This window comes from Lissotriton helveticus, chromosome 12 (assembly GCF_964261635.1).
Source record: "Lissotriton helveticus chromosome 12, aLisHel1.1, whole genome shotgun sequence".
NCBI classification, from domain to species: Eukaryota; Metazoa; Chordata; class Amphibia; order Caudata; family Salamandridae; genus Lissotriton; species Lissotriton helveticus.
In genome coordinates, this window is record NC_136073.1 from 657,003,992 (window position 1) to 657,024,884 (window position 20,893).

At 46.7% G+C, this 20,893-nt stretch overlaps 20 non-coding genes across 20 annotated transcripts; all 20 read left to right on the top strand.

Moving 5' to 3' along the window:
* Positions 1 to 370: 370 nt before the first annotated feature.
* Positions 371 to 485, top strand: LOC144800504 (U5 spliceosomal RNA). Its single transcript, XR_013604400.1, has one exon. It is a non-coding gene; the product is annotated as a U5 spliceosomal RNA (small nuclear RNA).
* A 933-nt stretch (positions 486 to 1,418) lies between these two features.
* Positions 1,419 to 1,533, top strand: LOC144801345 (U5 spliceosomal RNA). The gene has a single exon (XR_013605155.1). It is a non-coding gene; the product is annotated as a U5 spliceosomal RNA (small nuclear RNA).
* Positions 1,534 to 2,468: 935 nt separating this feature from the next.
* LOC144800361 (U5 spliceosomal RNA) lies at positions 2,469 to 2,583 on the top strand. Its single transcript, XR_013604270.1, has one exon. It is a non-coding gene; the product is annotated as a U5 spliceosomal RNA (small nuclear RNA).
* Positions 2,584 to 3,516: 933 nt separating this feature from the next.
* LOC144801346 (U5 spliceosomal RNA) lies at positions 3,517 to 3,631 on the top strand. The gene has a single exon (XR_013605156.1). It is a non-coding gene; the product is annotated as a U5 spliceosomal RNA (small nuclear RNA).
* A 933-nt stretch (positions 3,632 to 4,564) lies between these two features.
* On the top strand, positions 4,565 to 4,679 carry LOC144800970 (U5 spliceosomal RNA). Its single transcript, XR_013604848.1, has one exon. It is a non-coding gene; the product is annotated as a U5 spliceosomal RNA (small nuclear RNA).
* Positions 4,680 to 5,612: 933 nt separating this feature from the next.
* On the top strand, positions 5,613 to 5,727 carry LOC144801347 (U5 spliceosomal RNA). Its single transcript, XR_013605157.1, has one exon. It is a non-coding gene; the product is annotated as a U5 spliceosomal RNA (small nuclear RNA).
* A 935-nt stretch (positions 5,728 to 6,662) lies between these two features.
* LOC144800311 (U5 spliceosomal RNA) lies at positions 6,663 to 6,777 on the top strand. The gene has a single exon (XR_013604222.1). It is a non-coding gene; the product is annotated as a U5 spliceosomal RNA (small nuclear RNA).
* A 935-nt stretch (positions 6,778 to 7,712) lies between these two features.
* Positions 7,713 to 7,827, top strand: LOC144800557 (U5 spliceosomal RNA). Its single transcript, XR_013604452.1, has one exon. It is a non-coding gene; the product is annotated as a U5 spliceosomal RNA (small nuclear RNA).
* A 933-nt stretch (positions 7,828 to 8,760) lies between these two features.
* Positions 8,761 to 8,875, top strand: LOC144800987 (U5 spliceosomal RNA). Its single transcript, XR_013604865.1, has one exon. It is a non-coding gene; the product is annotated as a U5 spliceosomal RNA (small nuclear RNA).
* A 933-nt stretch (positions 8,876 to 9,808) lies between these two features.
* LOC144800464 (U5 spliceosomal RNA) lies at positions 9,809 to 9,923 on the top strand. Its single transcript, XR_013604365.1, has one exon. It is a non-coding gene; the product is annotated as a U5 spliceosomal RNA (small nuclear RNA).
* Positions 9,924 to 10,856: 933 nt separating this feature from the next.
* Positions 10,857 to 10,971, top strand: LOC144800505 (U5 spliceosomal RNA). The gene has a single exon (XR_013604401.1). It is a non-coding gene; the product is annotated as a U5 spliceosomal RNA (small nuclear RNA).
* Positions 10,972 to 11,904: 933 nt separating this feature from the next.
* Positions 11,905 to 12,019, top strand: LOC144801348 (U5 spliceosomal RNA). The gene has a single exon (XR_013605158.1). It is a non-coding gene; the product is annotated as a U5 spliceosomal RNA (small nuclear RNA).
* Positions 12,020 to 12,954: 935 nt separating this feature from the next.
* Positions 12,955 to 13,069, top strand: LOC144800362 (U5 spliceosomal RNA). Its single transcript, XR_013604271.1, has one exon. It is a non-coding gene; the product is annotated as a U5 spliceosomal RNA (small nuclear RNA).
* Positions 13,070 to 14,002: 933 nt separating this feature from the next.
* On the top strand, positions 14,003 to 14,117 carry LOC144801349 (U5 spliceosomal RNA). Its single transcript, XR_013605159.1, has one exon. It is a non-coding gene; the product is annotated as a U5 spliceosomal RNA (small nuclear RNA).
* A 933-nt stretch (positions 14,118 to 15,050) lies between these two features.
* Positions 15,051 to 15,165, top strand: LOC144800835 (U5 spliceosomal RNA). Its single transcript, XR_013604719.1, has one exon. It is a non-coding gene; the product is annotated as a U5 spliceosomal RNA (small nuclear RNA).
* A 933-nt stretch (positions 15,166 to 16,098) lies between these two features.
* On the top strand, positions 16,099 to 16,213 carry LOC144801350 (U5 spliceosomal RNA). The gene has a single exon (XR_013605160.1). It is a non-coding gene; the product is annotated as a U5 spliceosomal RNA (small nuclear RNA).
* A 935-nt stretch (positions 16,214 to 17,148) lies between these two features.
* Positions 17,149 to 17,263, top strand: LOC144800951 (U5 spliceosomal RNA). The gene has a single exon (XR_013604829.1). It is a non-coding gene; the product is annotated as a U5 spliceosomal RNA (small nuclear RNA).
* A 933-nt stretch (positions 17,264 to 18,196) lies between these two features.
* LOC144801351 (U5 spliceosomal RNA) lies at positions 18,197 to 18,311 on the top strand. Its single transcript, XR_013605161.1, has one exon. It is a non-coding gene; the product is annotated as a U5 spliceosomal RNA (small nuclear RNA).
* A 935-nt stretch (positions 18,312 to 19,246) lies between these two features.
* LOC144800922 (U5 spliceosomal RNA) lies at positions 19,247 to 19,361 on the top strand. The gene has a single exon (XR_013604801.1). It is a non-coding gene; the product is annotated as a U5 spliceosomal RNA (small nuclear RNA).
* A 933-nt stretch (positions 19,362 to 20,294) lies between these two features.
* LOC144800558 (U5 spliceosomal RNA) lies at positions 20,295 to 20,409 on the top strand. The gene has a single exon (XR_013604453.1). It is a non-coding gene; the product is annotated as a U5 spliceosomal RNA (small nuclear RNA).
* The last annotated feature ends 484 nt before the right edge of the window (positions 20,410 to 20,893 follow it).

Genomic DNA, 20,893 nt, shown 5'->3' on the forward strand with positions numbered 1-20,893 from the left:
ACAGCCTATCGATTGGAAGGATGGTGTGGAAAGCGTAAAATCGCTGGGGGACAAAAGTCCTACAGTGTCACTTCACCTAAAGCCTGATGCACGCTTCCCGTTCCCCTTGCCCAGCAGCCGCAACGTCTCCTAATGAGCTGAGGTGTGTACAGAAAAGAATTTGCATATTTCCAGACAGACGCATGGGAACTGTCCACCTTTTTGATTTTCTGTGCTTTGAGCAGAGACTCTGAAAATTGGGCCTGCTTCCCTCACTGGCCTGGTTCTTGTCCTCTTTCTTAGAGCCTAAAAATACCTCTCAGGTCCTCACCCTCGCAATGACGGGGTCTTTGATGTGGTGCCACTTACCCCCAGAGAGCCATATTCTAACTTACTCTGGTTTCTCTTCAAAACGAATAAATCTTTCGCCTTTTACTAAAGATTTCTGTGGAGAGGAACATTTACGAGTTTATTCAATTTTTTTAAGCCTTACCACAGGTGAGGCTGTTTATCGTGTGTTTAAAAGAAAAGCATTAGAAATTGGGGAATATCTGCCAGTTGTCTGCTGCTGTTTTTTGGGGACATGAGCTTAGGTGTTTTATTCCTGAACTCTCTGCTTGCTCATTTGCATAGACAGAGTGCAGGAGAGGTGCATCATGGGAAAGAGCTTGTACAGTGCATGAGATTGCTTTTCGTGACTATCTTGGAATTTCACGATAGCAGGCAGTATGTTTTCTCCTCTCTTAATATTCCTGCTGTCAGAGGCCAGACGTCGCCCTCCTTTTTCAAGGTGGCACCTAGACTCACGCTGTGCTTTTCATAGGGCTTGCCCATTATTTGTGCCCGTTAGAGGTGCCCCATAGAGGTTGGCCAATCCTGAGTCGGTGCCCTGAGAGGGTGGCCAATCCTGAGTCAGATTCCTCTCAGGTACACTTGAAGCGGCACGCCAGTCCTGTTTCATGTGCCTCTAGCCTAGACAGATATATACTTCTATATTCAGGTTTAATGAAAGTACATGCGAAAAAGGGACTTAAAGTGCATGGCTATGTGCAGAGCACAGTGGTGGCCCACAGCCTATCGATTGGAAGGATGGTGTGGAAAGCGTAAAATCGCTGGGGGACAAAAGTCCTACAGTGTCACTTCACCTAAAGCCTGATGCACGCTTCCCGTTCCCCTTGCCCAGCAGCCGCAACGTCTCCTAATGAGCTGAGGTGTGTACAGAAAAGAATTTGCATATTTCCAGACAGACGCATGGGAACTGTCCACCTTTTTGATTTTCTGTGCTTTGAGCAGAGACTCTGAAAATTGAGCCTGCTTCCCTCACTGGCCTGGTTCTTGTCCTCTTTCTTAGAGCCTAAAAATACCTCTCAGGTACTCACCCTCGCAATGACGGGGTCTTTGATGTGGTGCCACTTACCCCCAGAGAGCCATATTCTAACTTACTCTGGTTTCTCTTCAAAACGAAAAAATCTTTCGCCTTTTACTAAAGATTTCCGTGGAGAGGAACATTTACGAGTTTATTCAATTTTTTTAAGCCTTACCACAGGTGAGGCTGTTTATCGTGTGTTTAAAAGAAAAGCATTAGAAATTGGTGAATATATCTGCGAGTTGTCTGCTGCTGTTTTTTGGGGACATGAGCTTAGGTGTTTTATTCCTGAACTCTCTGCTTGCTCATTTGCATCGACAGAGTGCAGGAGAGGTGCATCATGGGAAAGAGCTTGTGCAGTGCATGAGATTGCTTTTCGTGACTATCTTGGAATTTCACGATAGCAGGCAGTATGTTTTCTCCTCTCTTAATATTCCTGCTGTCAGAGGCCAGACGTCACCCTCCTTTTTCAAGGTGGCACCTAGACTCACGCTGTGCTTTTCATAGGGCTTGCCCGTTATTTGTGCACGTTAGAGGTGCCCCATAGAGGTTGGCCAATCCTGAGTCGGTGCCCTGAGAGGGTGGCCAATCCTGAGTCAGATTCCTCTCAGGTACACTTGAAGCGGCACGCCAGTCCTGTTTCATGTGCCTCTAGCCTAGACAGATATATACTTCTATATTCAGGTTTAATGAAAGTATGTGCGAAAAAGGGACTTAAAGTGCATGGCTATGTGCAGAGCACAGTGGTGGCTCACAGCCTAACGATTGGAAGGATGGTGTGGAAAGCGTAAAATCGCTGGGGGACAAAAGTCCTACAGGGCCACTTCACCTAAAGCCTGATGCACGCTTCCCGTTCCCCTTGCCCAGCAGCCGCAATGCCTCCTAATGAGCTGAGGTGTGTACAGAAAGGAATTTGCATATTCCCAGACAGACGCATGGGAACTGTCCACCTTTTTGATTTTCTGTGCTTTGAGCAGAGACTCTGAAATTTGGGCCTGCTTCCCTCACCGGCCTGGTCCTTGTCCTCTTTCTTAGATTTTGAAAATACCTCTCAGGTCCTCACCCTCGCAATGACGGGGTCTTTGATGTGGTGCCACTTACCCCCAGAGAGCCAAATTCTATCTTACTCTGGTTTCTCTTCAAAACGAAAAAATCTTTCGCCTTTTACTAAAGATTTCCGTGGAGAGGAACATTTACGAGTTTATTCAATTTTTTTAGGCCTTACCACAGGTGAGGCTGTTTATCGTGTGTTTAAAAGAAAAGCATTAGAAATTGGGGAATATCTGCGAGTTGTCTGCTGCTGTTTTTTGGGGACATGAGCTTAGGTGTTTTATTCCTGAACTCTCTGCTTGCTCATTTGCATAGACAGAGTGCAGGAGAGGTGCATCATGGGAAAGAGCTTGTGCAGTGCATGAGATTGCTTTTCGTGACTATCTTGAAATTTCACGATAGCAGGCAGTATGTTTTCTCCGCTCTTAATATTCCTGCTGTCAGAGGCCAGACGTCACCCTCCTTTTTCAAGGTGGCACCTAGACTCACGCTGTGCTTTTCATAGGGCTTGCCCATTATTTGTGCCCGTTAGAGGTGCCCCATAGAGGTTGGCCAATCCTGAGTCGGTGCCCTGAGAGGGTGGCCAATCCTGAGTCAGACTCCTCTCAGGTACACTTGAAGCGGCACGCCAGTCCTGTTTCATGTGCCTCTAGCCTAGACAGATATATACTTCTATATTCAGGTTTAATGAAAGTACGTGCGAAAAAGGGACTTAAAGTGCATGGCTATGTGCAGAGCACAGTGGTGGCTCACAGCCTATCGATTGGAAGGATGGTGTGGAAAGCGTAAAATCGCTGGGGGACAAAAGTCCTACAGTGTCACTTCACCTAAAGCCTGATGCACGCTTCCCGTTCCCCTTGCCCAGCAGCCGCAACGCCTCCTAATGAGCTGAGGTGTGTACAGAAAAGAATTTGCATATTCCCAGACAGACGCATGGGAACTGTCCACCTTTTTGATTTTCTGTGCTTTGAGCAGAGACTCTGAAATTTGGGCCTGCTTCCCTCACCGGCCTGGTTCTTGTCCTCTTTCTTAGAGCCTGAAAATACCTCTCAGGTCCTCACCATCGCAATGACGGGGTCTTTGATGTGGTGCCACTTACCCCCAGAGAGCCATATTCTAACTTACTCTGGTTTCTCTTCAAAACGAAAAAATCTTTCGCCTTTTACTAAAGATTTCCGTGGAGAGGAACATTTACGAGTTTATTCAATTTTTTTAAGCCTTACCACAGGTGAGGCTGTTTATCGTGTGTTTAAAAGAAAAGCATTAGAAATTGGGGAATATCTGCGAGTTGTCTGCTGCTGTTTTTTGGGGACATGAGCTTAGGTGTTTTATTCCTGAACTCTCTGCTTGCTCATTTGCATAGACAGAGTGCAGGAGAGGTGCATCATGGGAAAGAGCTTGTGCAGTGCATGAGATTGCTTTTCGTGACTATCTTGGAATTTCACGATAGCAGGCAGTATGTTTTCTCCTCTCTTAATATTCCTGCTGTCAGAGGCCAGACGTCACCCTCCTTTTTCAAGGTGGCACCTAGACTCACGCTGTGCTTTTCATAGGGCTTGCCCATTATTTGTGCCCGTTAGAGGTGCCCCATAGAGGTTGGCCAATCCTGAGTCGGTGCCCTGAGAGGGTGGCCAATCCTGAGTCAGATTCCTCTCAGGTACACTTGAAGCGGCACGCCAGTCCTGTTTCATGTGCCTCTAGCCTAGACAGATATATACTTCTATATTCAGGTTTAATGAAAGTACGTGCGAAAAAGGGACTTAAAGTGCATGGCTATGTGCAGAGCACAGTGGTGGCTCACAGCCTAACGATTGGAAGGATGGTGTGGAAAGCGTAAAATCGCTGGGGGACAAAAGTCCTACAGTGCCACTTCACCTAAAGCCTGATGCACGCTTCCCGTTCCCCTTGCCCAGCAGCCGCAACGCCTCCTAATGAGCTGAGGTGTGTACAGAAAAGAATTTGCATATTCCCAGACAGACGCATGGGAACTGTCCACCTTTTTGATTTTCTGTGCTTTGAGCAGAGACTCTGAAATTTGGGCCTGCTTCCCTCACCGGCCTGGTTCTTGTCCTCTTTCTTAAATTTTGAAAATACCTCTCAGGTCCTCACCCTCGCAATGACGGGGTCTTTGATGTGGTGCCACTTACCCCCAGAGAGCCATATTCTAACTTACTCTGGTTTCTCTTCAAAACGAAAAAAGCTTTCGCCTTTTACTAAAGATTTCCGTGGAGAGGAAGATTTACGAGTTTAATCAATTTTTTTAAGCCTTACCACAGGTGAGGCTGTTTATCGTGTGTTTAAAAGAAAAGCATTAGAAATTGGGGAATATCTGCGAGTTGTCTGCTGCTGTTTTTTGGGGACATGAGCTTAGGTGTTTTATTCCTGAACTCTCTGCTTGCTCATTTGCATAGACAGAGTGCAGGAGAGGTGCATCATGGGAAAGAGCTTGTGCAGTGCATGAGATTGCTTTTCGTGACTATCTTGGAATTTCACGATAGCAGGCAGTATGTTTTCTCCTCTCTTAATATTCCTGCTGTCAGAGGCCAGACGTCGCCCTCCTTTTTCAAGGTGGCACCTAGACTCACGCTGTGCTTTTCATAGGGCTTGCCCATTATTTGTGCCTGTTAGAGGTGCCCCATAGAGGTTGGCCAATCCTGAGTCGGTGCCCTGAGAGGGTGGCCAATCCTTAGTCAGATTCCTCTCAGGTACACTTGAAGCGGCACGCCAGTCCTGTTTCATGTGCCTCTAGCCTAGACAGATATATACTTCTATATTCAGGTTTAATGAAAGTACATGCGAAAAAGGGACTTAAAGTGCATGGCTATGTGCAGAGCACAGTGGTGGCTCACAGCCTATCGATTGGAAGGATGGTGTGGAAAGCGTAAAATCGCTGGGGGACAAAAGTCCTACAGTGTCACTTCACCTAAAGCCTGATGCACGCTTCCCGTTCCCCTTGCCCAGCAGCCGCAACGTCTCCTAATGAGCTGAGGTGTGTACAGAAAAGAATTTGCATATTTCCAGACAGACGCATGGGAACTGTCCACCTTTTTGATTTTCTGTGCTTTGAGCAGAGACTCTGAAAATTGAGCCTGCTTCCCTCACTGGCCTGGTTCTTGTCCTCTTTCTTAGAGCCTAAAAATACCTCTCAGGTCCTCACCCTCGCAATGACGGGGTCTTTGATGTGGTGCCACTTACCCCCAGAGAGCTATATTCTAACTTACTCTGGTTTCTCTTCAAAACGAAAAAATCTTTCGCCTTTTACTAAAGATTTCCGTGGAGAGGAACATTTACGAGTTTATTCAATTTTTTTAAGCCTTACCACAGGTGAGGCTGTTTATCGTGTGTTTAAAAGAAAAGCATTAGAAATTGGTGAATATATCTGCGAGTTGTCTGCTGCTGTTTTTTGGGGACATGAGCTTAGGTGTTTTATTCCTGAACTCTCTGCTTGCTCATTTGCATCGACAGAGTGCAGGAGAGGTGCATCATGGGAAAGAGCTTGTGCAGTGCATGAGATTGCTTTTCGTGACTATCTTGGAATTTCACGATAGCAGGCAGTATGTTTTCTCCTCTCTTAATATTCCTGCTGTCAGAGGCCAGACGTCACCCTCCTTTTTCAAGGTGGCACCTAGACTCACGCTGTGCTTTTCATAGGGCTTGCCCGTTATTTGTGCACGTTAGAGGTGCCCCATAGAGGTTGGCCAATCCTGAGTCGGTGCCCTGAGAGGGTGGCCAATCCTGAGTCAGACTCCTCTCAGGTACACTTGAAGCGGCACGCCAGTCCTGTTTCATGTGCCTCTAGCCTAGACAGATATATACTTCTATATTCAGGTTTAATGAAAGTACATGCGAAAAAGGGACTTAAAGTGCATGGCTATGTGCAGAGCACAGTGGTGGCTCACAGCCTATCGATTGGAAGGATGGTGTGGAAAGCGAAAAATCGCTGGGGGACAAAAGTCCTACAGTGTCACTTCACCTAAAGCCTGATGCACGCTTCCCGTTCCCCTTGCCCAGCAGCCGCAACGTCTCCTAATGAGCTGAGGTGTGTACAGAAAAGAATTTGCATATTTCCAGACAGACGCATGGGAACTGTCCACCTTTTTGATTTTCTGTGCTTTGAGCAGAGACTCTGAAAATTGGGCCTGCTTCCCTCACTGGCCTGGTTCTTGTCCTCTTTCTTAGAGCCTAAAAATACCTCTCAGGTCCTCACCCTCGCAATGACGGGGTCTTTGATGTGGTGCCACTTACCCCCAGAGAGCCATATTCTAACTTACTCTGGTTTCTCTTCAAAACGAAAAAATCTTTTGCCTTTTACTAAAGATTTCCGTGGAGAGGAACATTTACGAGTTTATTCAATTTTTTTAAGCCTTACCACAGGTGAGGCTGTTTATCGTGTGTTTAAAAGAAAAGCATTAGAAATTGGTGAATATATCTGCGAGTTGTCTGCTGCTGTTTTTTGGGGACATGAGCTTAGGTGTTTTATTCCTGAACTCTCTGCTTGCTCATTTGCATCAACAGAGTGCAGGAGAGGTGCATCATGGGAAAGAGCTTGTGCAGTGCATGAGATTGCTTTTCGTGACTATCTTGGAATTTCACGATAGCAGGCAGTATGTTTTCTCATCTCTTAATATTCCTGCTGTCAGAGGCCAGACGTCACCCTCCTTTTTCAAGGTGGCACCTAGACTCACGCTGTGCTTTTCATAGGGCTTGCCCGTTATTTGTGCACGTTAGAGGTGCCCCATAGAGGTTGGCCAATCCTGAGTCGGTGCCCTGAGAGGGTGGCCAATCCTGAGTCAGATTCCTCTCAGGTACACTTGAAGCGGCACGCCAGTCCTGTTTCATGTGCCTCTAGCCTAGACAGATATATACTTCTATATTCAGGTTTAATGAAAGTATGTGCGAAAAAGGGACTTAAAGTGCATGGCTATGTGCAGAGCACAGTGGTGGCTCACAGCCTAACGATTGGAAGGATGGTGTGGAAAGCGTAAAATCGCTGGGGGACAAAAGTCCTACAGGGCCACTTCACCTAAAGCCTGATGCACGCTTCCCGTTCCCCTTGCCCAGCAGCCGCAATGCCTCCTAATGAGCTGAGGTGTGTACAGAAAGGAATTTGCATATTCCCAGACAGACGCATGGGAACTGTCCACCTTTTTGATTTTCTGTGCTTTGAGCAGAGACTCTGAAATTTGGGCCTGCTTCCCTCACCGGCCTGGTCCTTGTCCTCTTTCTTAGATTTTGAAAATACCTCTCAGGTCCTCACCCTCGCAATGACGGGGTCTTTGATGTGGTGCCACTTACCCCCAGAGAGCCATATTCTATCTTACTCTGGTTTCTCTTCAAAACGAAAAAATCTTTCGCCTTTTACTAAAGATTTCCGTGGAAAGGAACATTTACGAGTTTATTCAATTTTTTTAAGCCTTACCACAGGTGAGGCTGTTTATTGTGTGTTTAAAAGAAAAGCATTAGAAATTGGGGAATATCTGCGAGTTGTCTGCTGCTGTTTTTTGGGGACATGAGCTTAGGTGTTTTATTCCTGAACTCTCTGCTTGCTCATTTGCATAGACAGAGTGCAGGAGAGGTGCATCATGGGAAAGAGCTTGTGCAGTGCATGAGATTGCTTTTCGTGACTATCTTGAAATTTCACGATAGCAGGCAGTATGTTTTCTCCGCTCTTAATATTCCTGCTGTCAGAGGCCAGACGTCACCCTCCTTTTTCAAGGTGGCACCTAGACTCACGCTGTGCTTTTCATAGGGCTTGCCCATTATTTGTGCCCGTTAGAGGTGCCCCATAGAGGTTGGCCAATCCTGAGTCGGTGCCCTGAGAGGGTGGCCAATCCTGAGTCAGACTCCTCTCAGGTACACTTGAAGCGGCACGCCAGTCCTGTTTCATGTGCCTCTAGCCTAGACAGATATATACTTCTATATTCAGGTTTAATGAAAGTACGTGCGAAAAAGGGACTTAAAGTGCATGGCTATGTGCAGAGCACAGTGGTGGCTCACAGCCTATCGATTGGAAGGATGGTGTGGAAAGCGTAAAATCGCTGGGGGACAAAAGTCCTACAGTGTCACTTCACCTAAAGCCTGATGCACGCTTGCCGTTCCCCTTGCCCAGCACCTGCAACGCCTCCTAATGAGCTGAGGTGTGTACAGAAAAGAATTTGCATATTCCCAGACAGACGCATGGGAACTGTCCACCTTTTTGATTTTCTGTGCTTTGAGCAGAGACTCTGAAATTTGGGCCTGCTTCCCTCACCGGCCTGGTTCTTGTCCTCTTTCTTAGAGCCTGAAAATACCTCTCAGGTCCTCACCATCGCAATGACGGGGTCTTTGATGTGGTGCCACTTACCCCCAGAGAGCCATATTCTAACTTACTCTGGTTTCTCTTCAAAACGAAAAAATCTTTCGCCTTTTACTAAAGATTTCCGTGAAGAGGAACATTTACGAGTTTATTCAATTTTTTTAAGCCTTACCACAGGTGAGGCTGTTTATCGTGTGTTTAAAAGAAAAGCATTAGAAATTGGGGAATATCTGCGAGTTGTCTGCTGCTGTTTTTTGGGGACATGAGCTTAGGTGTTTTATTCCTGAACTCTCTGCTTGCTCATTTGCATAGACAGAGTGCAGGAGAGGTGCATCATGGGAAAGAGCTTGTGCAGTGCATGAGATTGCTTTTCGTGACTATCTTGGAATTTCACGATAGCAGGCAGTATGTTTTCTCCTCTCTTAATATTCCTGCTGTCAGAGGCCAGACGTCACCCTCCTTTTTCAAGGTGGCACCTAGACTCACGCTGTGCTTTTCATAGGGCTTGCCCATTATTTGTGCCCATTAGAGGGACCCCATAGAGGTTGGCCAATCCTGAGTCGGTGCCCTGAGAGGGTGGCCAATCCTGAGTCAGATTCCTCTCAGGTACACTTGAAGCGGCACGCCAGTCCTGTTTCATGTGCCTCTAGCCTAGACAGATATATACTTCTATATTCAGGTTTAATGAAAGTACGTGCGAAAAAGGGACTTAAAGTGCATGGCTATGTGCAGAGCACAGTGGTGGCTCACAGCCTAACGATTGGAAGGATGGTGTGGAAAGCGTAAAATCGCTGGGGGACAAAAGTCCTACAGTGCCACTTCACCTAAAGCCTGATGCACGCTTCCCGTTCCCCTTGCCCAGCAGCCGCAACGCCTCCTAATGAGCTGAGGTGTGTACAGAAAAGAATTTGCATATTCCCAGACAGACGCATGGGAACTGTCCACCTTTTTGATTTTCTGTGCTTTGAGCAGAGACTCTGAAATTTGGGCCTGCTTCCCTCACCGGCCTGGTTCTTGTCCTCTTTCTTAGATTTTGAAAATACCTCTCAGGTCCTCACCCTCGCAATGACGGGGTCTTTGATGTGGTGCCACTTACCCCCCGAGAGCCATATTCTAACTTACTCTGGTTTCTCTTCAAAACGAAAAAATCTTTCGCCTTTTACTAAAGATTTCCGTGGAGAGGAACATTTACGAGTTTATTCAATTTTTTTAAGCCTTACCACAGGTGAGGATGTTTATCGTGTGTTTAAAAGAAAAGCATTAGAAATTGGGGAATATCTGCCAGTTGTCTGCTGCTGTTTTTTGGGGACATGAGCTTAGGTGTTTTATTCCTGAACTCTCTGCTTGCTCATTTGCATAGACAGAGTGCAGGAGAGGTGCATCATGGGAAAGAGCTTGTACAGTGCATGAGATTGCTTTTCGTGACTATCTTGGAATTTCACGATAGCAGGCAGTATGTTTTCTCCTCTCTTAATATTCCTGCTGTCAGAGGCCAGACGTCGCCCTCCTTTTTCAAGGTGGCACCTAGACTCACGCTGTGCTTTTCATAGGGCTTGCCCATTATTTGTGCCCGTTAGAGGTGCCCCATAGAGGTTGGCCAATCCTGAGTCGGTGCCCTGAGAGGGTGGCCAATCCTGAGTCAGATTCCTCTCAGGTACACTTGAAGCGGCACGCCAGTCCTGTTTCATGTGCCTCTAGCCTAGACAGATATATACTTCTATATTCAGGTTTAATGAAAGTACGTGCGAAAAAGGGACTTAAAGTGCATGGCTATGTGCAGAGCACAGTGGTGGCTCACAGCCTATCGATTGGAAGGATGGTGTGGAAAGCGTAAAATCGCTGGGGGACAAAAGTCCTACAGTGTCACTTCACCTAAAGCCTGATGCACGCTTCCCGTTCCCCTTGCCCAGCAGCCGCAACGTCTCCTAATGAGCTGAGGTGTGTACAGAAAAGAATTTGCATATTTCCAGACAGACGCATGGGAACTGTCCACCTTTTTGATTTTCTGTGCTTTGAGCAGAGACTCTGAAAATTGGGCCTGCTTCCCTCACTGGCCTGGTTCTTGTCCTCTTTCTTAGAGCCTAAAAATACCTCTCAGGTCCTCACCCTCGCAATGACGGGGTCTTTGATGTGGTGCCACTTACCCCCAGAGAGCCATATTCTAACTTACTCTGGTTTCTCTTCAAAACGAATAAATCTTTCGCCTTTTACTAAAGATTTCTGTGGAGAGGAACATTTACGAGTTTATTCAATTTTTTTAAGCCTTACCACAGGTGAGGCTGTTTATCGTGTGTTTAAAAGAAAAGCATTAGAAATTGGGGAATATCTGCCAGTTGTCTGCTGCTGTTTTTTGGGGACATGAGCTTAGGTGTTTTATTCCTGAACTCTCTGCTTGCTCATTTGCATAGACAGAGTGCAGGAGAGGTGCATCATGGGAAAGAGCTTGTACAGTGCATGAGATTGCTTTTCGTGACTATCTTGGAATTTCACGATAGCAGGCAGTATGTTTTCTCCTCTCTTAATATTCCTGCTGTCAGAGGCCAGACGTCGCCCTCCTTTTTCAAGGTGGCACCTAGACTCACGCTGTGCTTTTCATAGGGCTTGCCCATTATTTGTGCCCGTTAGAGGTGCCCCATAGAGGTTGGCCAATCCTGAGTCGGTGCCCTGAGAGGGTGGCCAATCCTGAGTCAGATTCCTCTCAGGTACACTTGAAGCGGCACGCCAGTCCTGTTTCATGTGCCTCTAGCCTAGACAGATATATACTTCTATATTCAGGTTTAATGAAAGTACATGCGAAAAAGGGACTTAAAGTGCATGGCTATGTGCAGAGCACAGTGGTGGCCCACAGCCTATCGATTGGAAGGATGGTGTGGAAAGCGTAAAATCGCTGGGGGACAAAAGTCCTACAGTGTCACTTCACCTAAAGCCTGATGCACGCTTCCCGTTCCCCTTGCCCAGCAGCCGCAACGTCTCCTAATGAGCTGAGGTGTGTACAGAAAAGAATTTGCATATTTCCAGACAGACGCATGGGAACTGTCCACCTTTTTGATTTTCTGTGCTTTGAGCAGAGACTCTGAAAATTGAGCCTGCTTCCCTCACTGGCCTGGTTCTTGTCCTCTTTCTTAGAGCCTAAAAATACCTCTCAGGTCCTCACCCTCGCAATGACGGGGTCTTTGATGTGGTGCCACTTACCCCCAGAGAGCCATATTCTAACTTACTCTGGTTTCTCTTCAAAACGAAAAAATCTTTCGCCTTTTACTAAAGATTTCCGTGGAGAGGAACATTTACGAGTTTATTCAATTTTTTTAAGCCTTACCACAGGTGAGGCTGTTTATCGTGTGTTTAAAAGAAAAGCATTAGAAATTGGTGAATATATCTGCGAGTTGTCTGCTGCTGTTTTTTGGGGACATGAGCTTAGGTGTTTTATTCCTGAACTCTCTGCTTGCTCATTTGCATCGACAGAGTGCAGGAGAGGTGCATCATGGGAAAGAGCTTGTGCAGTGCATGAGATTGCTTTTCGTGACTATCTTGGAATTTCACGATAGCAGGCAGTATGTTTTCTCCTCTCTTAATATTCCTGCTGTCAGAGGCCAGACGTCACCCTCCTTTTTCAAGGTGGCACCTAGACTCACGCTGTGCTTTTCATAGGGCTTGCCCGTTATTTGTGCACGTTAGAGGTGCCCCATAGAGGTTGGCCAATCCTGAGTCGGTGCCCTGAGAGGGTGGCCAATCCTGAGTCAGATTCCTCTCAGGTACACTTGAAGCGGCACGCCAGTCCTGTTTCATGTGCCTCTAGCCTAGACAGATATATACTTCTATATTCAGGTTTAATGAAAGTATGTGCGAAAAAGGGACTTAAAGTGCATGGCTATGTGCAGAGCACAGTGGTGGCTCACAGCCTAACGATTGGAAGGATGGTGTGGAAAGCGTAAAATCGCTGGGGGACAAAAGTCCTACAGGGCCACTTCACCTAAAGCCTGATGCACGCTTCCCGTTCCCCTTGCCCAGCAGCCGCAATGCCTCCTAATGAGCTGAGGTGTGTACAGAAAGGAATTTGCATATTCCCAGACAGACGCATGGGAACTGTCCACCTTTTTGATTTTCTGTGCTTTGAGCAGAGACTCTGAAATTTGGGCCTGCTTCCCTCACCGGCCTGGTCCTTGTCCTCTTTCTTAGATTTTGAAAATACCTCTCAGGTCCTCACCCTCGCAATGACGGGGTCTTTGATGTGGTGCCACTTACCCCCAGAGAGCCAAATTCTATCTTACTCTGGTTTCTCTTCAAAACGAAAAAATCTTTCGCCTTTTACTAAAGATTTCCGTGGAGAGGAACATTTACGAGTTTATTCAATTTTTTTAGGCCTTACCACAGGTGAGGCTGTTTATCGTGTGTTTAAAAGAAAAGCATTAGAAATTGGGGAATATCTGCGAGTTGTCTGCTGCTGTTTTTTGGGGACATGAGCTTAGGTGTTTTATTCCTGAACTCTCTGCTTGCTCATTTGCATAGACAGAGTGCAGGAGAGGTGCATCATGGGAAAGAGCTTGTGCAGTGCATGAGATTGCTTTTCGTGACTATCTTGAAATTTCACGATAGCAGGCAGTATGTTTTCTCCGCTCTTAATATTCCTGCTGTCAGAGGCCAGACGTCACCCTCCTTTTTCAAGGTGGCACCTAGACTCACGCTGTGCTTTTCATAGGGCTTGCCCATTATTTGTGCCCGTTAGAGGTGCCCCATAGAGGTTGGCCAATCCTGAGTCGGTGCCCTGAGAGGGTGGCCAATCCTGAGTCAGACTCCTCTCAGGTACACTTGAAGCGGCACGCCAGTCCTGTTTCATGTGCCTCTAGCCTAGACAGATATATACTTCTATATTCAGGTTTAATGAAAGTACGTGCGAAAAAGGGACTTAAAGTGCATGGCTATGTGCAGAGCACAGTGGTGGCTCACAGCCTATCGATTGGAAGGATGGTGTGGAAAGCGTAAAATCGCTGGGGGACAAAAGTCCTACAGTGTCACTTCACCTAAAGCCTGATGCACGCTTCCCGTTCCCCTTGCCCAGCAGCCGCAACGCCTCCTAATGAGCTGAGGTGTGTACAGAAAAGAATTTGCATATTCCCAGACAGACGCATGGGAACTGTCCACCTTTTTGATTTTCTGTGCTTTGAGCAGAGACTCTGAAATTTGGGCCTGCTTCCCTCACCGGCCTGGTTCTTGTCCTCTTTCTTAGAGCCTGAAAATACCTCTCAGGTCCTCACCATCGCAATGACGGGGTCTTTGATGTGGTGCCACTTACCCCCAGAGAGCCATATTCTAACTTACTCTGGTTTCTCTTCAAAACGAAAAAATCTTTCGCCTTTTACTAAAGATTTCCGTGGAGAGGAACATTTACGAGTTTATTCAATTTTTTTAAGCCTTACCACAGGTGAGGCTGTTTATCGTGTGTTTAAAAGAAAAGCATTAGAAATTGGGGAATATCTGCGAGTTGTCTGCTGCTGTTTTTTGGGGACATGAGCTTAGGTGTTTTATTCCTGAACTCTCTGCTTGCTCATTTGCATAGACAGAGTGCAGGAGAGGTGCATCATGGGAAAGAGCTTGTGCAGTGCATGAGATTGCTTTTCGTGACTATCTTGGAATTTCACGATAGCAGGCAGTATGTTTTCTCCTCTCTTAATATTCCTGCTGTCAGAGGCCAGACGTCACCCTCCTTTTTCAAGGTGGCACCTAGACTCACGCTGTGCTTTTCATAGGGCTTGCCCATTATTTGTGCCCGTTAGAGGTGCCCCATAGAGGTTGGCCAATCCTGAGTCGGTGCCCTGAGAGGGTGGCCAATCCTGAGTCAGATTCCTCTCAGGTACACTTGAAGCGGCACGCCAGTCCTGTTTCATGTGCCTCTAGCCTAGACAGATATATACTTCTATATTCAGGTTTAATGAAAGTACGTGCGAAAAAGGGACTTAAAGTGCATGGCTATGTGCAGAGCACAGTGGTGGCTCACAGCCTAACGATTGGAAGGATGGTGTGGAAAGCGTAAAATCGCTGGGGGACAAAAGTCCTACAGTGCCACTTCACCTAAAGCCTGATGCACGCTTCCCGTTCCCCTTGCCCAGCAGCCGCAACGCCTCCTAATGAGCTGAGGTGTGTACAGAAAAGAATTTGCATATTCCCAGACAGACGCATGGGAACTGTCCACCTTTTTGATTTTCTGTGCTTTGAGCAGAGACTCTGAAATTTGGGCCTGCTTCCCTCACCGGCCTGGTTCTTGTCCTCTTTCTTAAATTTTGAAAATACCTCTCAGGTCCTCACCCTCGCAATGACGGGGTCTTTGATGTGGTGCCACTTACCCCCAGAGAGCCCTATTCTAACTTACTCTGGTTTCTCTTCAAAACGAAAAAAGCTTTCGCCTTTTACTAAAGATTTCCGTGGAGAGGAACATTTACGAGTTTAATCAATTTTTTTAAGCCTTACCACAGGTGAGGCTGTTTATCGTGTGTTTAAAAGAAAAGCATTAGAAATTGGGGAATATCTGCGAGTTGTCTGCTGCTGTTTTTTGGGGACATGAGCTTAGGTGTTTTATTCCTGAACTCTCTGCTTGCTCATTTGCATAGACAGAGTGCAGGAGAGGTGCATCATGGGAAAGAGCTTGTGCAGTGCATGAGATTGCTTTTCGTGACTATCTTGGAATTTCACGATAGCAGGCAGTATGTTTTCTCCTCTCTTAATATTCCTGCTGTCAGAGGCCAGACGTCGCCCTCCTTTTTCAAGGTGGCACCTAGACTCACGCTGTGCTTTTCATAGGGCTTGCCCATTATTTGTGCCTGTTAGAGGTGCCCCATAGAGGTTGGCCAATCCTGAGTCGGTGCCCTGAGAGGGTGGCCAATCCTGAGTCAGATTCCTCTCAGGTACACTTGAAGCGGCACGCCAGTCCTGTTTCATGTGCCTCTAGCCTAGACAGATATATACTTCTATATTCAGGTTTAATGAAAGTACATGCGAAAAAGGGACTTAAAGTGCATGGCTATGTGCAGAGCACAGTGGTGGCTCACAGCCTATCGATTGGAAGGATGGTGTGGAAAGCGTAAAATCGCTGGGGGACAAAAGTCCTACAGTGTCACTTCACCTAAAGCCTGATGCACGCTTCCCGTTCCCCTTGCCCAGCAGCCGCAACGTCTCCTAATGAGCTGAGGTGTGTACAGAAAAGAATTTGCATATTTCCAGACAGACGCATGGGAACTGTCCACCTTTTTGATGTTCTGTGCTTTGAGCAGAGACTCTGAAAATTGAGCCTGCTTCCCTCACTGGCCTGGTTCTTGTCCTCTTTCTTAGAGCCTAAAAATACCTCTCAGGTCCTCACCCTCGCAATGACGGGGTCTTTGATGTGGTGCCACTTACCCCCAGAGAGCTATATTCTAACTTACTCTGGTTTCTCTTCAAAACGAAAAAATCTTTCGCCTTTTACTAAAGATTTCCGTGGAGAGGAACATTTACGAGTTTATTCAATTTTTTTAAGCCTTACCACAGGTGAGGCTGTTTATCGTGTGTTTAAAAGAAAAGCATTAGAAATTGGTGAATATATCTGCGAGTTGTCTGCTGCTGTTTTTTGGGGACATGAGCTTAGGTGTTTTATTCCTGAACTCTCTGCTTGCTCATTTGCATCGACAGAGTGCAGGAGAGGTGCATCATGGGAAAGAGCTTGTGCAGTGCATGAGATTGCTTTTCGTGACTATCTTGGAATTTCACGATAGCAGGCAGTATGTTTTCTCCTCTCTTAATATTCCTGCTGTCAGAGGCCAGACGTCACCCTCCTTTTTCAAGGTGGCACCTAGACTCACGCTGTGCTTTTCATAGGGCTTGCCCGTTATTTGTGCACGTTAGAGGTGCCCCATAGAGGTTGGCCAATCCTGAGTCGGTGCCCTGAGAGGGTGGCCAATCCTGAGTCAGACTCCTCTCAGGTACACTTGAAGCGGCACGCCAGTCCTGTTTCATGTGCCTCTAGCCTAGACAGATATATACTTCTATATTCAGGTTTAATGAAAGTACGTGCGAAAAAGGGACTTAAAGTGCATGGCTATGTGCAGAGCACAGTGGTGGCTCACAGCCTATCGATTGGAAGGATGGTGTGGAAAGCGTAAAATCGCTGGGGGACAAAAGTCCTACAGTGTCACTTCACCTAAAGCCTGATGCACGCTTCCCGTTCCCCTTGCCCAGCAGCCGCAACGCCTCCTAATGAGCTGAGGTGTGTACAGAAAAGAATTTGCATATTCCCAGACAGACGCATGGGAACTGTCCACCTTTTTGATTTTCTGTGCTTTGAGCAGAGACTCTGAAATTTGGGCCTGCTTCCCTCACCGGCCTGGTTCTTGTCCTCTTTCTTAGAGCCTGAAAATACCTCTCAGGTCCTCACCATCGCAATGACAGGGTCTTTGATGTGGTGCCACTTACCCCCAGAGAGCCATATTCTAACTTACTCTGGTTTCTCTTCAAAACGAAAAAATCTTTCATCTTTTACTAAAGATTTCCGTGGAGAGGAACATTTACGAGTTTATTCAATTTTTTTAAGCCTTACCACAGGTGAGGCTGTTTATCGTGTGTTTAAAAGAAAAGCATTAGAAATTGGGGAATATCTGCCAGTTGTCTGCTGCTGTTTTTTGGGGACATGAGCTTAGGTGTTTTATTCCTGAACTCTCTGCTTGCTCATTTGCATAGACAGAGTGCAGGAGAGGTGCATCATGGGAAAGAGCTTGTACAGTGCATGAGATTGCTTTTCGTGACTATCTTGGAATTTCACGATAGCAGGCAGTATGTTTTCTCCTCTCTTAATATTCCTGCTGTCAGAGGCCAGACGTCGCCCTCCTTTTTCAAGGTGGCACCTAGACTCACGCTGTGCTTTTCATATGGCTTGCCCATTATTTGTGCCCGTTAGAGGTGCCCCATAGAGGTTGGCCAATCCTGAGTCGGTGCCCTGAGAGGGTGGCCAATCCTGAGTCAGATTCCTCTCAGGTACACTTGAAGCGGCACGCCAGTCCTGTTTCATGTGCCTCTAGCCTAGACAGATATATACTTCTATATTCAGGTTTAATGAAAGTACATGCGAAAAAGGGACTTAAAGTGCATGGCTATGTGCAGAGCACAGTGGTGGCTCACAGCCTATCGATTGGAAGGATGGTGTGGAAAGCGTAAAATCGCTGGGGGACAAAAGTCCTACAGTGTCACTTCACCTAAAGCCTGATGCACGCTTCCCGTTCCCCTTGCCCAGCAGCCGCAACGTCTCCTAATGAGCTGAGGTGTGTACAGAAAAGAATTTGCATATTTCCAGACAGACGCATGGGAACTGTCCACCTTTTTGATTTTCTGTGCTTTGAGCAGAGACTCTGAAAATTGGGCCTGCTTCCCTCACTGGCCTGGTTCTTGTCCTCTTTCTTAGAGCCTAAAAATACCTCTCAGGTCCTCACCCTCGCAATGACGGGGTCTTTGATGTGGTGCCACTTACCCCCAGAGAGCCATATTCTAACTTACTCTGGTTTCTCTTCAAAACGAAAAAATCTTTCGCCTTTTACTAAAGATTTCCGTGGAGAGGAACATTTACGAGTTTATTCAATTTTTTTAAGCCTTACCACAGGTGAGGCTGTTTATCGTGTGTTTAAAAGAAAAGCATTAGAAATTGGTGAATATATCTGCGAGTTGTCTGCTGCTGTTTTTTGGGGACATGAGCTTAGGTGTTTTATTCCTGAACTCTCTGCTTGCTCATTTGCATCGACAGAGTGCAGGAGAGGTGCATCATGGGAAAGAGCTTGTGCAGTGCATGAGATTGCTTTTCGTGACTATCTTGGAATTTCACGATAGCAGGCAGTATGTTTTCTCATCTCTTAATATTCCTGCTGTCAGAGGCCAGACATCACCCTCCTTTTTCAAGGTGGCACCTAGACTCACGCTGTGCTTTTCATAGGGCTTGCCCGTTATTTGTGCACGTTAGAGGTGCCCCATAGAGGTTGGCCAATCCTGAGTCGGTGCCCTGAGAGGGTGGCCAATCCTGAGTCAGATTCCTCTCAGGTACACTTGAAGCGGCACGCCAGTCCTGTTTCATGTGCCTCTAGCCTAGACAGATATATACTTCTATATTCAGGTTTAATGAAAGTATGTGCGAAAAAGGGACTTAAAGTGCATGGCTATGTGCAGAGCACAGTGGTGGCTCACAGCCTAACGATTGGAAGGATGGTGTGGAAAGCGTAAAATCGCTGGGGGACAAAAGTCCTACAGGGCCACTTCACCTAAAGCCTGATGCACGCTTCCCGTTCCCCTTGCCCAGCAGCCGCAATGCCTCCTAATGAGCTGAGGTGTGTACAGAAAGGAATTTGCATATTCCCAGACAGACGCATGGGAACTGTCCACCTTTTTGATTTTCTGTGCTTTGAGCAGAGACTCTGAAATTTGGGCCTGCTTCCCTCACCGGCCTGGTCCTTGTCCTCTTTCTTAGATTTTGAAAATACCTCTCAGGTCCTCACCCTCGCAATGACGGGGTCTTTGATGTGGTGCCACTTACCCCCAGAGAGCCATATTCTATCTAACACTGGTTTCTCTTCAAAACGAAAAAATCTTTCGCCTTTTACTAAAGATTTCCGTGGAAAGGAACATTTACGAGTTTATTCAATTTTTTTAAGCCTTACCACAGGTGAGGCTGTTTATTGTGTGTTTAAAAGAAAAGCATTAGAAATTGGGGAATATCTGCGAGTTGTCTGCTGCTGTTTTTTGGGGACATGAGCTTAGGTGTTTTATTCCTGAACTCTCTGCTTGCTCATTTGCATCGACAGAGTGCAGGAGAGGTGCATCATGGGAAAGAGCTTGTGCAGTGCATGAGATTGCTTTTCGTGACTATCTTGGAATTTCACGATAGCAGGCAGTATGTTTTCTCATCTCTTAATATTCCTGCTGTCAGAGGCCAGACATCACCCTCCTTTTTCAAGGTGGCACCTAGACTCACGCTGTGCTTTTCATAGGGCTTGCCCGTTATTTGTGCACGTTAGAGGTGCCCCATAGAGGTTGGCCAATCCTGAGTCGGTGCCCTGAGAGGGTGGCCAATCCTGAGTCAGATTCCTCTCAGGTACACTTGAAGCGGCACGCCAGTCCTGTTTCATGTGCCTCTAGCCTAGACAGATATATACTTCTATATTCAGGTTTAATGAAAGTATGTGCGAAAAAGGGACTTAAAGTGCATGGCTATGTGCAGAGCACAGTGGTGGCTCACAGCCTAACGATTGGAAGGATGGTGTGGAAAGCGTAAAATCGCTGGGGGACAAAAGTCCTACAGGGCCACTTCACCTAAAGCCTGATGCACGCTTCCCGTTCCCCTTGCCCAGCAGCCGCAATGCCTCCTAATGAGCTGAGGTGTGTACAGAAAGGAATTTGCATATTCCCAGACAGACGCATGGGAACTGTCCACCTTTTTGATTTTCTGTGCTTTGAGCAGAGACTCTGAAATTTGGGCCTGCTTCCCTCACCGGCCTGGTCCTTGTCCTCTTTCTTAGATTTTGAAAATACCTCTCAGGTCCTCACCCTCGCAATGACGGGGTCTTTGATGTGGTGCCACTTACCCCCAGAGAGCCATATTCTATCTTACTCTGGTTTCTCTTCAAAACGAAAAAATCTTTCGCCTTTTACTAAAGATTTCCGTGGAAAGGAACATTTACGAGTTTATTCAATTTTTTTAAGCCTTACCACAGGTGAGGCTGTTTATTGTGTGTTTAAAAGAAAAGCATTAGAAATTGGGGAATATCTGCGAGTTGTCTGCTGCTGTTTTTTGGGGACATGAGCTTAGGTGTTTTATTCCTGAACTCTCTGCTTGCTCATTTGCATAGACAGAGTGCAGGAGAGGTGCATCATGGGAAAGAGCTTGTGCAGTGCATGAGATTGCTTTTCGTGACTATCTTGGAATTTCACGATAGCAGGCAGTATGTTTTCTCCTCTCTTAATATTCCTGCTGTCAGAGGCCAGACGTCGCCCTCCTTTTTCAAGGTGGCACCTAGACTCACGCTGTGCTTTTCATAGGGCTTGCCCATTATTTGTGCCCGTTAGAGGTGCCCCATAGAGGTTGGCCAATCCTGAGTCGGTGCCCTGAGAGGGTGGCCAATCCTGAGTCAGATTCCTCTCAGGTACACTTGAAGCGGCACGCCAGTCCTGTTTCATGTGCCTCTAGCCTAGACAGATATATACTT